We start from the raw sequence: 14823 nt of genomic DNA, 5'->3' as shown, positions 1-14823 counted from the left end.
TATTACTCTTGGGGCTTTGCCCCTAGCCGGCTAGGTGTTGCCCAAGAGCTTCCATCTTGTGAAGAGCCTTGGGAAGTTTGTATCACCCTTCGATTTCTTAGTGGAAAGCTCAAGTGATCTTTGTGGTCGCTTTGAGAGAGGCAAGGAGGTGAAAGAGACTCCGACCTTGGTGGTCACCTCAACAACGAGGACGTAGGAGCTCCTTTGTGGGGTTGCCGAACCTTGGGATAAATCCTTGTGTCCCGCGTGCTTGTTGTTGTGATTGCTAGAGATTACTTGTATTTGTTTGTCTCTTTCTCTCCCAAACTTCCATTTTAGGGTTTGGACTCGATCTACGGTTTGGAGACATTACAGCGTCAAGGGAGTGACTCAACATCTTCACCAAACCACTAGGAAGTGAGGTTGTAAGATTATTTATCCGTAAAGTTAAATTTGGCACTACTTTTGTAGTTCACTTAGGCGTCGAAACTACTGACGTTTGCGCTAGAACTTCTGACAACATCGGGAGTTCCGACCCAAACGCCAGGACTTCCGACATTGACTGACAAATTTGAACTTAGCATTTGCAGTAAATTTTTAGATACGCCTATTCACCCCCCCCCCCCTCTAGGCATTGTTAAATCCTTTCAACACTGACCCCGAGCATAGTCCGATAGTATCGACTAGCTACAGGGAGAGAACGATGTGCCAAAAGTCTGAGAATGGTTGCCCTATATGTTGGCAACAGTGGAAGGATGTATAGGACGTGCATTCATGCATATCATGTTTGTGCATTGTACCATTCATATATCTTGCAGATACGCCATCCATAGGTGTCACGCGTGTCATAGTGTGCACGACTGCCCCGTCCTTATTCCAGAGTTATTTCTATACTGTGGCTTCATGCTCCGTGTTCACCCATGTTTCACGCCTGTCGTGATCCACGTCTCCTTGTACTCTTTTCTACGCTCTTATCAGACCCTTGCCCTGTAGTCATACTAGTCAGTAATGGCCTTGGACATCGCCCGCCTCAAATGCGCAGAATTTTGGTCTATTCATTCGTAAGTAATCCCGCGCAGGAATCCTAGTGGACTGCGCTAGGACCACTGACCACTCCACTTTTATATGCAGGGCCTGGCTTAGCCATTGGCACTACCACTCGACGCACTTTAGCTCATCTAGCTTTTCCTTTGAGCAAGCTTTTCGCTCAGTCCTTCCTCACAACCACCACTAGGGATGGCAGGAGCCTGGGTTAGTAGCTACTGCTTGAACATTGAGGGTTTTCCCAGAATCCTGTATGCCACCCTATAAAAGCTCGGAGTCAAAGATCGTCCCGAGTATGAGGTCTGTGAGTATGAGAAGCATGGCACCGAGTGGTGTGAGGTTACCATCTATATTGGGAAGAGTGAAGAGTTCCCCGACCTCACCAAAGCCTAGAATGTGACCGTAACCGAGTTTCGCTTCGTCGACACCTACCAGGTGGTGGCCTGCAAAGCCTTGCGGTATCTTTGCCAGATCTATGAAGAGCCCATTGCTCGTACCCCCATGAGGTTCTTTCCATCTTTGGACAAGAATCGATGGGCATGGAGAGCTTGCATGGAGGCCTTACAAGGGCGGGATGCGCAAGAAGATAGTCCTACCGTGGTGCACTTGACCACGTACCTGCTTGCTCTGGATGAGCAATATGACTAGCAAGCCTCGAAGCTGAGGACATGTGTGGCAGAACCGCCTAATCTAATGTCTCATAGGAGTGCTTGTCTTCCATTAGACACTAAGCACTTAAGGGAGAACACTAAATTACTCAGTTCCGTCGGGCACACCCCAGGGGAGAACCCAAAAATCCACATTTTTGCCATCAGGATCACAAATGAGAGGATAAAGCTTACATCATTCTGAACCATTTCTTACATCATTTTTAATACAACATCAGAGTATAATATTTATTAATATAATAGCGGAATGAAATCATATTATCAGAGTTATAAACAATTTAAATGAACAGCGAAATATAAACATGTGATCAGAATTACAGCGGAAATAAATATCTAATCATGACATGATGAAGTATTGACATATAAACTACAACAACAGATTATGAAATTTTCATTTATAAAAGCATTTGGTGAAAGTTATAAATAACAACTATGATTGCAGCGTAAGGAAATCCTCTCTGAGCCCACCAGGAGGAATCCACACACAAGGGTCAGCTCTAGCCTCCACCTATCACCTACAACAGGGGGAATAAAACCCTGAGTACTCAATTGTACTCAGCAAGACTTACTCGACAGGAGAAAAGAAAAGACTCCAAGGATATGCAAGGCTATCTGGCTTGTGGGTTTATTGTATTTGCAGGAAGCATTACTAAGCGTGCGTCCTTATATTCGATTTTTATTAATAGCCGCATTGGTTCATTAACTAACCACTCTATGTAAGCACATGTGCTACTTTCAAGCAGGTGGTAAGCAATCATATTTCCTTTTCCATCTTGCATCTTGCATCTTTCAGTTCTTACTACGATGCTAAACCGTAGACAAGCCGTACCGTATTTTCTAGCGATTCGCGAATCAATGCCCCCAGCTAGGTACCCCAAAAACACACGCCCTGCTTGTACCCCAGGCACAAGTAGGACTAACCCATCACTCTCCTATCCCGGTGTCTAGGTCCCCGTCCAAACTGGGACTCCAAGCCCCCGCCCCTGAGTCCCGGACTCAGTGCGGTGCAAGGACCTCCTCCACCAAAATAAAACCCTAACAGTCGGTCCAAAAAGAGCCAGATCCGCGACAAGAAAGCAACAAGTCTTCCAAGCACACGTACACAAGTATGTGCTCGGGATAATAAGTCTGTGACCTGCCTAGAGCCTTATACAACGATAGGTACTTAACCGACCAGACAAGGAAAATAGTGTAACCAAGCTATGCCCCGAGTCCACGGCGACACAACCTCTTACACCCACCAATACCCAAACCATATCCCTGCCCGGTCACCATTTTTCCTTTCCACCATTTACATTTTCCAAGTGATAATAATCCATTATGATATTTCCTATCTCTCGCGAGTGACAGCCATCACTCGACTTCTATCGGAGTCCCGTAGCATAGCAATCTACACGATCCTGTCATACTAGAAAGACTCATAGGATAAAGATATATATATATATATATGCAAGTGGGTTTCATTCAACTCCTTAAAACTTAATGCACAAATATAATTTAAACTGCAAAAAAGTAGGGGTTATGCACCGGGGCTTGTCTGGGTAAAATATAACCAAAAGTTAGCATTTCATCTTCGTGATATGATCCCTGGCATCATCTTTTCAGCTACTCCAGTTGATACCATCGATCCACCGTCGTTCCTATTATGATATGTATTGATGCAAATGCATAGATGTAAATAATCAACGACAGCCAAAATTCTTAGAAATCCAATCACGCTTCCAAAAGTATCATTTCTCCAGCAACCCCCGATGACTCTGCGATCCATCGACGTCCCTCTGTCGGCGTCGAACTCGCGATACTTGGCAAACAGACACAAATAAATATTCATATAAATTCAAATGCGTTCCAAAAATCATGAAACTTTATGGATAGGTAGGGTTCGATTTTAGATGAATTTAGGAAGAAGTGATGGAATCAGAGTTAGCATAGTGGAGATATTAATTATGCAAGGTGGCCGCTAATTAATCACAAGGAGAGAAAATGAAACGTGATTAGTGGCCACATACTGCCGCTGGTTTATTAGAAAGGGAAAAGGAATAAAGAAATGGGTGGAGTGGATTAATAGCTCACGACTCTTGACTTTACGTGTATAGGAGCTGAGTTGGTTCTTGGCTTTGCTACTAGCACATGGCATAGGACAAGCTGCTACTATGGACTAAACAAAGAGCAGAGCAGGTATATGGCTAGGACTCTTCGAGAGAGACACAGAGAGCACCGGGCGTTTGTGCTCCTCAGCTCGTCCGCCATGGACAGCTGCTGGACTTTCGCCTGATGGCGATTCTGGCCATGGCTTCCAAATCCAAGGGCATGGGGAGGTAGAAGGGAGGTAGGGGATGTATGGGGACTATCTACCTTGGTCTATTGCAGCTCGAGGAAGGAGATCAATAGACGTAGCTTTCACGGGCAAGAACATAGAAACTTGATTTGAGAGAAGCAAGTGAGCAGCGGAGCGGAACGGCTCGGCGTATCCTTTTAAAGGCAGGAGACGCAGGGATGGAATTAAGCAAGAGAAGGATAAGGAGGATGGCGAGAAGGTTAGGCATGGCTACTGTGAATGAACTGGAGAAGCGTAGACGCGACAGCGACGCGTCGTAAGGTTAGTGGCAAACTAGCTTGCTTAAAGGTAATAAAGCGCTGCCTGTGCACGACGTGATGCTCGGATGAACAGTGTTTTCTGCGGGGAACAGTGTTTTCCACGGTGAACCGTGTTTTCTACTGTGCTACAGTGATTCTGCGGTGCTACAGTGATCCTGCGGTGCTACGGTGCCCGTCGTGCAAGACGCAGTGACCATGTTTGGATTTCAGGCGATGGACTTGAGTGGTCTTTGGTCTTTCGACGTGTCAACTAGGCTAGTTGATTCATGATGGACTTGGACTCGAGTGTGTCCTTATCGTGTCAACGGGGCTGATCAGCAATAAAGAGTGTATGTGTGCTAATTAAATTAAGAAGGGAGAAGGAGAAGATCATTCGTAGACTAGCTCAAGACGAACAAGCAAGGAGATGCGTGCGGGCTCGGTTACTTTTTAAACACGACGGCAGGACGCCTAGGCCCAATGTGGCCGGTAGGGCATGCCGGTTGGCATGGACAAGACCGCGGCCGTAGAGACAAGCAAGGCAGGCAATCAGAGAAACAGAGACAAGCAGTGAGGGAGGAAAAACAAGGAACGGCTCGGCAAATGTAGACAGAAGTAATCAAGTCAGAGAGAGAAGCAAAGCAAAAGCCAGGGAGCATGGATGCGGATGGATGAGGAGACTTTGCAATGCAGAGAATTGCAGGGCCACGATGAGAACGAGACCGTGATCAAAAGTAATGCCAGGCGAGTACGTTGCACGCCGGAAAAATAAACGAAGCTGCTGCACTCTCTTTCTCGTCAGTTCATGCTTAACAAAATAAACCCGTGAGTTTATATATATGTATCGTTCTATTTATTAATGGATTTTATTTTATTTATAAAAGTTGATTTTCATGCTTAATCTAACCGAACAAACCGTTTGCTAGAATCATCGTCGGACATTCCTAAATATTTCTACGCACTGAGTAATTTAACTTGGGCGTTTATTCGAGTCCACAAAACTGGGTCACCAGATTCACTTATCGCATCAAGTACATTTTAAATCCAAAAAATCCGAGAACTCGTTTCAAAAATTTTACTTAGGCCTAAATCGCGGTGCTAAATGAGATCGTAACACTAGGGGTGTTACAACGTGCCTCCGTCGAGCCGAGGAAGCTAAGATCTTCTCTAGGATGCTCTAGGTGCAACTTACCGAAGCGTGTGCCAGCGCGGCAGCCGTTGAGAGTCGGGAGACTACCATATCGGAAGTCCTGAAGGAGGCTAAAGATCGACATGCCCATCAGCTGGGTGAGGCCTATCTTGTCATCAGAGCCAAGCGGAGGATGCTGGTTGCGGAACGATAGGATTCCTTGATCTTGGAGGGAATCCCTATCCACCCGCCAAAAAGAAGGAGAACCGGTGTTGCGGTACCCCCAGCACCTCCACCCTCGGTAGTGTCAGAAGTAGAACCCTTGATTCCTCTCACTCAACCATTGCTAAGAGAGGAGACAGATCCATAGCCAGGGCAGTAGAAGAATCCGCCGAGCCAGGAATGAAGATGCGTGGTCCCGAGTAGATTAGTCGCATTGGGATGTTGTACCCGTAGTAGTAGTGCTTTTCGTCGCTGTCTTTCGGTATTGTACTCTTGCCGTTGTTTTTCGTTCGTAGTTGAGATCGTCTGCCAATAGGGAAGGTGAATGATGTGCCGTGGATGGGAGACTAAATGCATGTACGTTGTACCCATATAAGACCGTTCAGAATATGCATTTTGTTTATTTCGTTGTGTTTATTGCGTCCATATACTTTAAGTCCCATTAGACATAATTATGGTTTTCAAGGGCAATATTAAGAGGGTTACAAGAGAAGTTACCATTCAAAGGTCAGCAAACCAATTGTGATTGGAGAACATAGGACACTGTATCGACTAATTGTGGGATGTCCCAGCAGAACACTTGAATCTCTTTAAACCAAATCCACCATTGGATTTGAATTCCTTGTCCCTTGTTGTGAAGGGAATTCTTGTTGTTTGAATCTTTTCTTGCAATACTCCACTTACTTTGTGGTCTATGACCCCACCGCCTTCATGGCATGTAAGTTGATAATAGTTGTCTAGTTAATAGCTTATGGTGCCGCGATGAAACCAAGGGCCCCTGTGGAATAACTATCACATGGTGACGTTGCTCGGCACGTGCTGGTATCGAGGTTGTTGACCAAGTACCTTTACCAAGTTACACCGCCGTACCGCTTTTGCTACAAAAATATTCCTTGGAAATGTTCAGGTGATCAAATGGGAAATCCACAATGGATTGATGAAATAGTGTTCTCTCTTAGTAAACAAGAGGAGGTGGTTTTGGAGGAAGAAAGTATGACATGGTCTTAGTCTACATGAAAGACGGATGTGGTCGAGTAATGGAAAGAAAAGGAAGAGTAGTAAGGAAAGTTAGCCTTAGGTAGTCGGGAGTGATTGTAAAAGCCTGAGTGGATGTCATGTCCCAAGCCCTGAGTTGACCGCACTACGCATGTTGGGTTATTACGTTGCGTGCCCTGCGGACGCTATCTATGTTGGGCCCATTAGCACCCCATTTTCACGTGGTCGCGGCATCATGCCGCACTCACCGTCCTTGTGCACTGTGCACTTTTCCTTTTCCCCGACATCCGGTCGGATCTCGACCCCCACGCCATCGTCCCCGTATCGGACCCCCTGATCTCTCTCTTTTTCTCCTTTTGGGGACATGACCGCCCGCATGTCTGCCTCGTCGAGAGGACCCTCTCTCCTTTCCTCCCCTTATCCTCTACCCGCTCACGTAAGGAGCGCACCAGGGCCGGCTCTATCCCCACTGCATGAACTGTCTGTGTATGCCATTCACGTCGCCTCCACTTCCAGTGTGTTGTGCCTCACCACCGTTCGCCACTATAAAATGCCCTTGGTCCTTGCTCTTCTTCTTCATCCCCACCCCCTCGAATCCAAAGTAGAGCTATGAAATCCAGCGGTCATCCGAGGATATAGGTTTGTTAGTCTAAGGTGATTGTGTAATCTAAGAAGAAGAAAGGATCTGGTTCGTCGAAGAAGTTCAAGTTTCCTTTGGTTAGTTCGGTTTTAGGGTTCACGATATTTGACTTCTCAGTCTCCTGTTTCTGGATCTGTTGGACCTACGCCATATTTTGGATAATCATCTTCCTATTGTTTCTCCATTGTCCTTATCTATCTCGACTTCTGGATTAAGTCTCGGTTGTATTAGGTTGCTCTTAACCATGTATCTCTAAATCCATGTGTGGTTTAGCATTAGAAGTCGTGTAATCTTTCGTGTAATTTCTAATCTATGAAGAGTAATCGTGTTTCCCCTCTTCTGGTTCTTGCTTTGAATCTTGGGATGAGATTCTTTTTAAGGGGGGTTGGTTATAACACATCTGGTGTTACGAGCTTGTTTAGCACCGAGATTTAGGCCTAAGAAAAATTTTCGAAGCGAGTTTCTCGGATTTTTGATTTAAAACATACTTGAGGCGATAAGCGAATCCTATGTGACTCAGTTTTATGGACTCACATAAACACCCAGGTTAAATTATTCAGTGCGTAGAGATATTTAGGAATGTCTCACAATAATTCTGGCAAATAAATAGTGAATGGCTTGTTTATTTGATTAAGCATGAAAAGCAATTTTTATAAACAAAATAAAATATAGTTTGTATTTAGTACTTGAATAAATCTGGAGTGCAAGTTTAATAGATGAAAATGTAACTCTTGTTTTGGTAAGTAAAAGTTATTCAATAGTATATATATATATATATATGATAGCTCAAAAATCAAATTTAAAATTTAAAAACTAGCTTTTTGCGTCAACGGTAAAAATTGGAAATTATATTTTAAAGTATTGTTGTGGCCATTTGTTTTACGCAAAAATAATTACTTGACACCCTAATATTTTGTTCTATGGCTAGGTATGGAGTAGGAGCTGTCGCGTGAAATGTTTAGTGATGGAAGTTGAAAGGATTTAGATCTTTTGGAGTACCGACGACGTATCGCTGTTCACATCCATGTTGCACGCGTAGGCAGCCAGCCCGCAAAGCCACGCGATGCCCATGAGTTCAGCTGCTGTCCTTGCCTCACTGTTGTCCTAGCCGCTTGAATACGGTGGTGCCCCTGCTCTGAATCCATCAATCATTGGAGTTATTCGCGTCGCGCCGCGTTGTCGAGTCCCGTCGCCATGCCGCTGCTCCCTCTCCCTCGCGTCCTTTCTCTGAGAGCATCTTAAAGAAAGTTGGCCAGGCTGCGGCTGCCGTGTACTGCTCTTCCTTGCCTCCATCTGTTTCCCCTTTCTCTGTCGTGCACCGCTGAGTAGCCACTGCCTCTGTTGTCCCGTCGACCTAATGACCTTGTCTTGATGCCGTTGCTCTCCCCATGTCGCCTTGTGCATTGGTTTGCGTGGTGGGCTCTGCACACGGCCGCTGTTCTGTTGCCACCGTTTGCACGCAGACATAGATGGCCGAGCTATGTAAATGTCGTCGCCTAGCTAGCCCAGCTCACTCGCTCACTCTGTCCTCCACCATGGCCGCGAGCCTCGAGCTTGACCACCGTTGTCTCTCCCCTTTCCCCTCTAGCGAGCGCGCCCCTTGGCCCCACGTTGGACCCATGGCTCCACTGCGTGGCCACCTCATCATCGCACAAGTCCCCGCTGTGGCTGCGCCCGCTGTCGATGGCCTTCGCGTGTGCGCGTGAGCGCTCGAGCCCCACGGCCATGCTGGAGCGCCGCCCCCTTCCACGCTCCTTCCCTGGCCCTGCTGCGCCCCATAGCACCGTAGTTGCCACTACTGCGCAGTCGCCATGCTCCTTCCCGCGCCGCTCCGTCGCCTATGGCGCTGCCCCGTCCGTGTCCGCACCGGTACGGCTTTACCGCGCGTAGCTCCATCTCACCTCGAGCCTCCTCTACGCCCGCTGTTGCCCCGCAGCTATCCGTGTGCGTGTGTGGCGGGTGCTTCACCGGTCCCACTCAGCCATGTTGTTGCCGTCCTCGGGTGTGGCCGGAGTCGTTGATGCTCCGCGCGCCGTCCCACGATAGTCCTGCCACCGGTGAGCAGTCCACCAGCCAGCGAAGTGTTTTCCCCGGCCATGCTCTGCTTTTGAACGTAGAAAAGGGACTCAAGCATAAATAGCACTTTTTACCATGTTCTTTTTGCAAAAATGCTAGACTCATAGGTTTACAAATAGGGTCTTAGTTGATTTAAAGGAAGTTCAGGGGCCTTTATGCAAGTTGTCACCGCGCCTGGGCTCGTCCTCGTGTGCGCTAGCCGCTCATCCGCGCTTGGGCCGTTCTCGCCCGCGCGCTGTGCCGGCTTGTGCCGCTCGCCTGGGCCGCGTTGTTAGGCCGACTCGCGGGTTGTGGGTCGTGTTCGCCGTGGGCCATTTGGGTTGCGGTGTTCTTTTTGTTTTCCAACGAATTAGTGAAGATTTCCTAATATAAATTCTGAGGTGATTTTGTTATTTATATATAAAATCATTTAGGAGCCTAAGGCTTCTAAAATCAGGATCTATTTGTTAGTATAATTGTTCACCTAGTTTTAAGTTGTTTCCAGGGTTGCTCTAATTGATTTAGAATGCTTAATATTATGAAAAGGTGAACTTGTAGGAATTTCCGTGATAAATTGGTGATAGTATTAACTCTAAAAATTTTACAGTAAATTACTAACATTATTAGCTGCTCAATGTAATTTTTGTAGCTCTAGGATAATTAGTTTGCTAAATAGATAATGATGTCATATTACAAATAAAGATTAAATCGATAGAATGGGATAAAGAAACACCTCAGAATTGTATAACTAAAACACTTGTTGGGAAATGGCACCTTTCTCGATGATGTTGATACATAGCTTAGTACGTTAGTCGTTAGAACTAGCTTGTTAACTTGAATGACATAAATCGTATGTTACGAGCCACGGTTGCAGTTGATTAATTATGCCTTTGTATTGCATCGCATTGCATATCATAATAGGGACGTCGATGGATCGGGGAGTCATCGAGAGTTGCTGGAGAAATTGTGCTTTTGGGAGACCATGTCGCCATGATAGAAAGCTAACTTCTAATTATATTTTTACCCAGGCAAGCCCCGGTGCATAACCCCTACTTTTATGCACTTTAAATTATATTTGTGCATTAAGTTTTAAGGAGTTGAATGAAACCCACTTGCATATATAAATCTTTATCATATGGGTCTTACTAGTATGACAGGATCGTGTAGATTGCTATGCTACAGGACTCCAGTTGAAGTCGAGTGATTGTCTGTCACTCGCGAGAGATATGAAATATATTACTGTATTATTATCACATGGAAAATATAATTGGTGGAAAAGAAAAATGGTGACCGAGCAGAAATATGGTTTGGGTTTTGGTGGGTGTAAGAGGTTGTGTCCTACGGCCAACGGGACATAGCTTGGTTACACTGTTTTCCCCTGTCTGTGTCGGTTAAGGACCGGCCATTGCATAAGACTCTCGGCAAGTCACAGACTTATTATCCCGAGCTCATACTTGGGTATGGACGCTTGCAAGATTTGTTACTCTCTTGTCATGGGTTCCGGCTCTTTCTGGACCGACTGTCAGGGTGGTTTTTGGGTTATAAGGTCCTTGCACCGCATTGAGTCCGGGACTGAGGGGCGGGGGCTTATAGTCCTAATTTAGACGGGGACCTAGACCCTGTGACAGGAGGGTAGTGGGTTGGTCCCGCTTGTGCCTGGGGTACAAACGGGGCGTGTGTTTTCAGGGTACCTAGCTGAGAGCATTGATTCGCGAATCGCCGAGCGATCTGGTACAGCATATCTGCGGTCTTGCACCGTAGTAAGAACTGAAAGATAAAAGATGGAAAAGGAAATCTGATTGCTTACCACCTGCTTGAAAGTAGCACAGGTGCTTACATAGAATGGTTAGTAAATGAACTAATGCACTGCTAATAAAAATCGAATATAAGAACGCACTTTAGTAATGCTCCTGTAGATGCAATAAACCCACAAGCCAGATAGCCTTGCATATCCTTGGAGTCTTTTCTTTTCTTCTATCGGGTAAGTCTTGCTGAGTACAATTGAGTACTCAGGGTTTTATTTCCCCTCATTGCAGGTGATAGGTGGAGGCTAGAGCTGACCTTTGTGTGTGGATTCCTCCTGGTGGGCTCAGAGATGATTTCCTTTACGCTGCGATCATAGTTTTTATTTATAACTCTTACTAAATATTTTTATAAATGAAAGTTTTATAATCTATTGTCCTAGTTAATTTATCAATGCTTCATCATGCCATGAATAGATGTTTATTTCCGTTGTAACTCTGTTCACATGTTTATATTTTGTTGTTTAATTAAATTGTTCATAACTCTGATAATATGATTACATTCTGTTGTTATAACAATAAACATTATACTCTGATATTGTATTAAAAGTGATGTAAGAAATGGTTAAGAATGATATAAGCTTTATTATCTCATTTGTGATCCTGATGGAAAAATGTGGATTTTCGGGTTCTCCCTTAGGGTGTGCCAGACGGAACCGCGTAATTTGGTGTCATCCCTTGAGTACTTAGTATCTAATGGAAGACGAGTACTCCTGGAAGGCATTAGATTAGGCAGTTCTACCACACCGTCCCTCGGTCGTCGGGCGAGGTGGAGCCAACCTTCGGGGGTCGAACGAGACGGAGTCCGCCCTTGGGAGTCAACCGAAGCAGAGCTAGTCCTCGGACGTCAGGCGAGGCGGAGCCAACTTTCGGGGGTCGAACGAGACAGAGTTCGCCTTTGGGAGTCAGCTAAGGTGGTGTGACCCTAGGGGGTTAGACGAGGCAAAGCCCAGTAAGAGGTGTAGTCGCGCTCTTGATTGCTCGGTTGAATCAATCGTTGATGGTTATTAGCTCCTTCTCTTTGGGTACCCTAGTATTGGTCCCCGACACATGTTTTGATAAAACACTTTGAGGGTTAGCAATGCTTGGAAAAGAGTGTTAGACTGCTTGTGGATAGAATCGAGAAACAAAATCGTAGCTATTGGAGGAGTTTGCCTCGGGGTGGTCACCGCCATGTGTGTGGCGGTGCACCGCCCTGGCCTATCCGGTAACCGGCTGGCTAAGGCAGAGAAGTGCTGGTGCTGGGGCTAGCACCGCCACTATTCCGGTGGTACCGCCACCCCTAGGGCGGTGCCCACCTGGAGGTGGCCGAGAGCGGCGTGTTGGAGGGTGGTCACCGGCGTGTCCGGTGTACACCGCCAGGTGCACGACAGTGCACCGCCTGGTCACCACCATAAGCTGGGCGGTCCCACCGTCTCTCTTTACCTGAGAGCACCGAAAGCAAAGGGGGGCACCGCCATGGGTGCATTGGTGCACCGCCCCTTTTATCCAGAGCTGGGAAATCGGGGGGCATGGCTAGGTGGTCACCGCCACCCCTAGGGCGGTGCCACCACCACCCTATTCGGTGCCCCAATGGCTAGTTTGTGACCGTTAAAATTCGACCGTTGGGCAGGTCATCGCCATGTCCGGTGCCAGGCACTACCCTGTCCGGTGACCTCGCAGAAACAGCTTCAAGGGGTATAACGGCTCTATTTGCTTGTGGCTATAAATAGAGGGTGTGGTCGGCCTTGGCCACTCTTGGCACCTCATACACTTGTGCACACTCTTTGAAAGCTGAGCAACACACTCCACTCACTTGTTCACTTGATTTCATCATCTTGAGTGAGATTGGAGAGTTTCTAGTGCATTGCATTGAGTTGCATCATCTTGTGGCACTAGTTGGGTGATTTGAGCTGGTTGTGGCTTGTTACTCTTGGTGTTTGCCGACACCTAGACGGCCCGGTGATTGGAGGGTCATTGAGCGGAGTTGGTGATTGTCTCCGGCCTCGATCGGTTGCTTGTGAGGGGTCTTGTGCCTTCCTCGGCGGAGCGTCAAAGGCAACTCAAGTAAATTGCTCGTGTCATTGAGCTACCTCACTTGTGGGTAGGTTTTTGCGGCGCCTCTTGTGGTGGGCTAGGTGTGTGATACATATTAGCCGCCGAACCACCAAGTGTTGGTCGACACAACGGGTACTAGCTTGCCGGCAAGCACGTGAACCTCGGGAGAAAAATCTTGTGTCTCTTGTCTGATTGGATTTCTCCTGATGATTGGATTGTCTTCATCTTGTGATTGGTTCATTCCTCGACGCGGCGGTATAATCACCATACTCACTCTTTTACAATCCTTGCAAACTAGTTGTGAAGCTCTTTAGTGTAATTAGTTTTGAGAGCTTGTCTTGCTTGCTAGTTTAATATCACCTAGTGGAGCTCTTTAGTGTAGACTTGTTGAGAGCTCTTAGTGAGTAGTGACATAGCCATTGTTTGTGCCTAGTGATCATAGCAACTAGAATTGTTGAATATGTGGCTTGCAACCCTCGTAGATCTAGAGCAAAATTATATTTTGTCATTTAGTGTACTAACCTCTTGCTCTAGTGTATTTGTAGAAATTTTTATAAGTTATTCACCTCCCCCTGGCCATTTAAGGGCCTTTCAGCAGTTTTTTTTGTTAGTGGGCCCTACTTATATAGTCCATCTCTTTACATATTGTGACAGGTTTTTTATTTATAACTATAAAGACTGTTTTTTTAATCCACTTATGTAGACCACTTTACAATATATATTGCTCATGCACTAAGTGCTATTGCTGAAATGCTGACGTTGGCCGTGGCCCCGCTGACCCAACAAAATTAGCAGGACTGACCGATCTACATGCGCCTTATGAAATCTTAAGGGTGTTTGGGACTGCTCCGCTCTTGTTTTTGTAGCTCTGTTCTAGCTCTGCATTGCCAAACACCTCCAGCTCCTAGAACTCGGCTCTACGAAAAGGTGAAGCTGAATGCCAACTCTACGTTCTTTCTAGAGCACCTCAAGAGATACTTTAGTTTTTGGAGTTTTATACTTCCACGTAGAGTTGTAGGATAATTACCCACCTTACCACTCATTAATTACATGCACGGCTGTACCGGTTTATTTTTCTAATGTGTTCGACTCCCTCTACACTTTTTTTCCTACGCTCGCGACGCTCCGCTCCATATGCACACTAGGTAATATACAGTTTGTACCATTGGTCATGGGTGGTTATGGCAAGTCAAGCTATATCATTCGGACTTGCCATTTTTCTGAGCCACGCCGGTGGCAGGACGAGTTTGGAATCAATTCCATTGCTGGAATTGACAGGCCATGAGAAAGGAACTTTGTTTAATTTTCTATCACTCACGTTGCAATCGACAGGCCATGAAAAATTAAGTGCAATTTCTTATATTTTATTTACATCGGATTTTATTTGGCAATTTACAAACATTAATCAGGGCCATAATAGACTATTTATAGGAAAACAACCCGTTCGTGGAGCTAGAACTAGGCTGTGTACCAAACAGTATCACCTACTCTACGAACTCCACGATGAAGCTGCTCGAGTTCGTGGAGCGGAGCTGCAAAAACGGGAGAACAAACCCATTTTTTGTGCTCTTACTTATACGAATTACGAAATCTAGGTTTGGCCCATGTTCCGCCAGGTTTGTTAACCAACGAACAAGTCCGAAACACCGTGGCTCCACCCAAGTCCAGTGGACA

Source organism: Miscanthus floridulus, chromosome 2 (genome assembly GCF_019320115.1).
Source record: "Miscanthus floridulus cultivar M001 chromosome 2, ASM1932011v1, whole genome shotgun sequence".
Taxonomy (NCBI): Eukaryota; Viridiplantae; Streptophyta; class Magnoliopsida; order Poales; family Poaceae; genus Miscanthus; species Miscanthus floridulus.
This window is presented reverse-complemented; position numbering follows the sequence as displayed.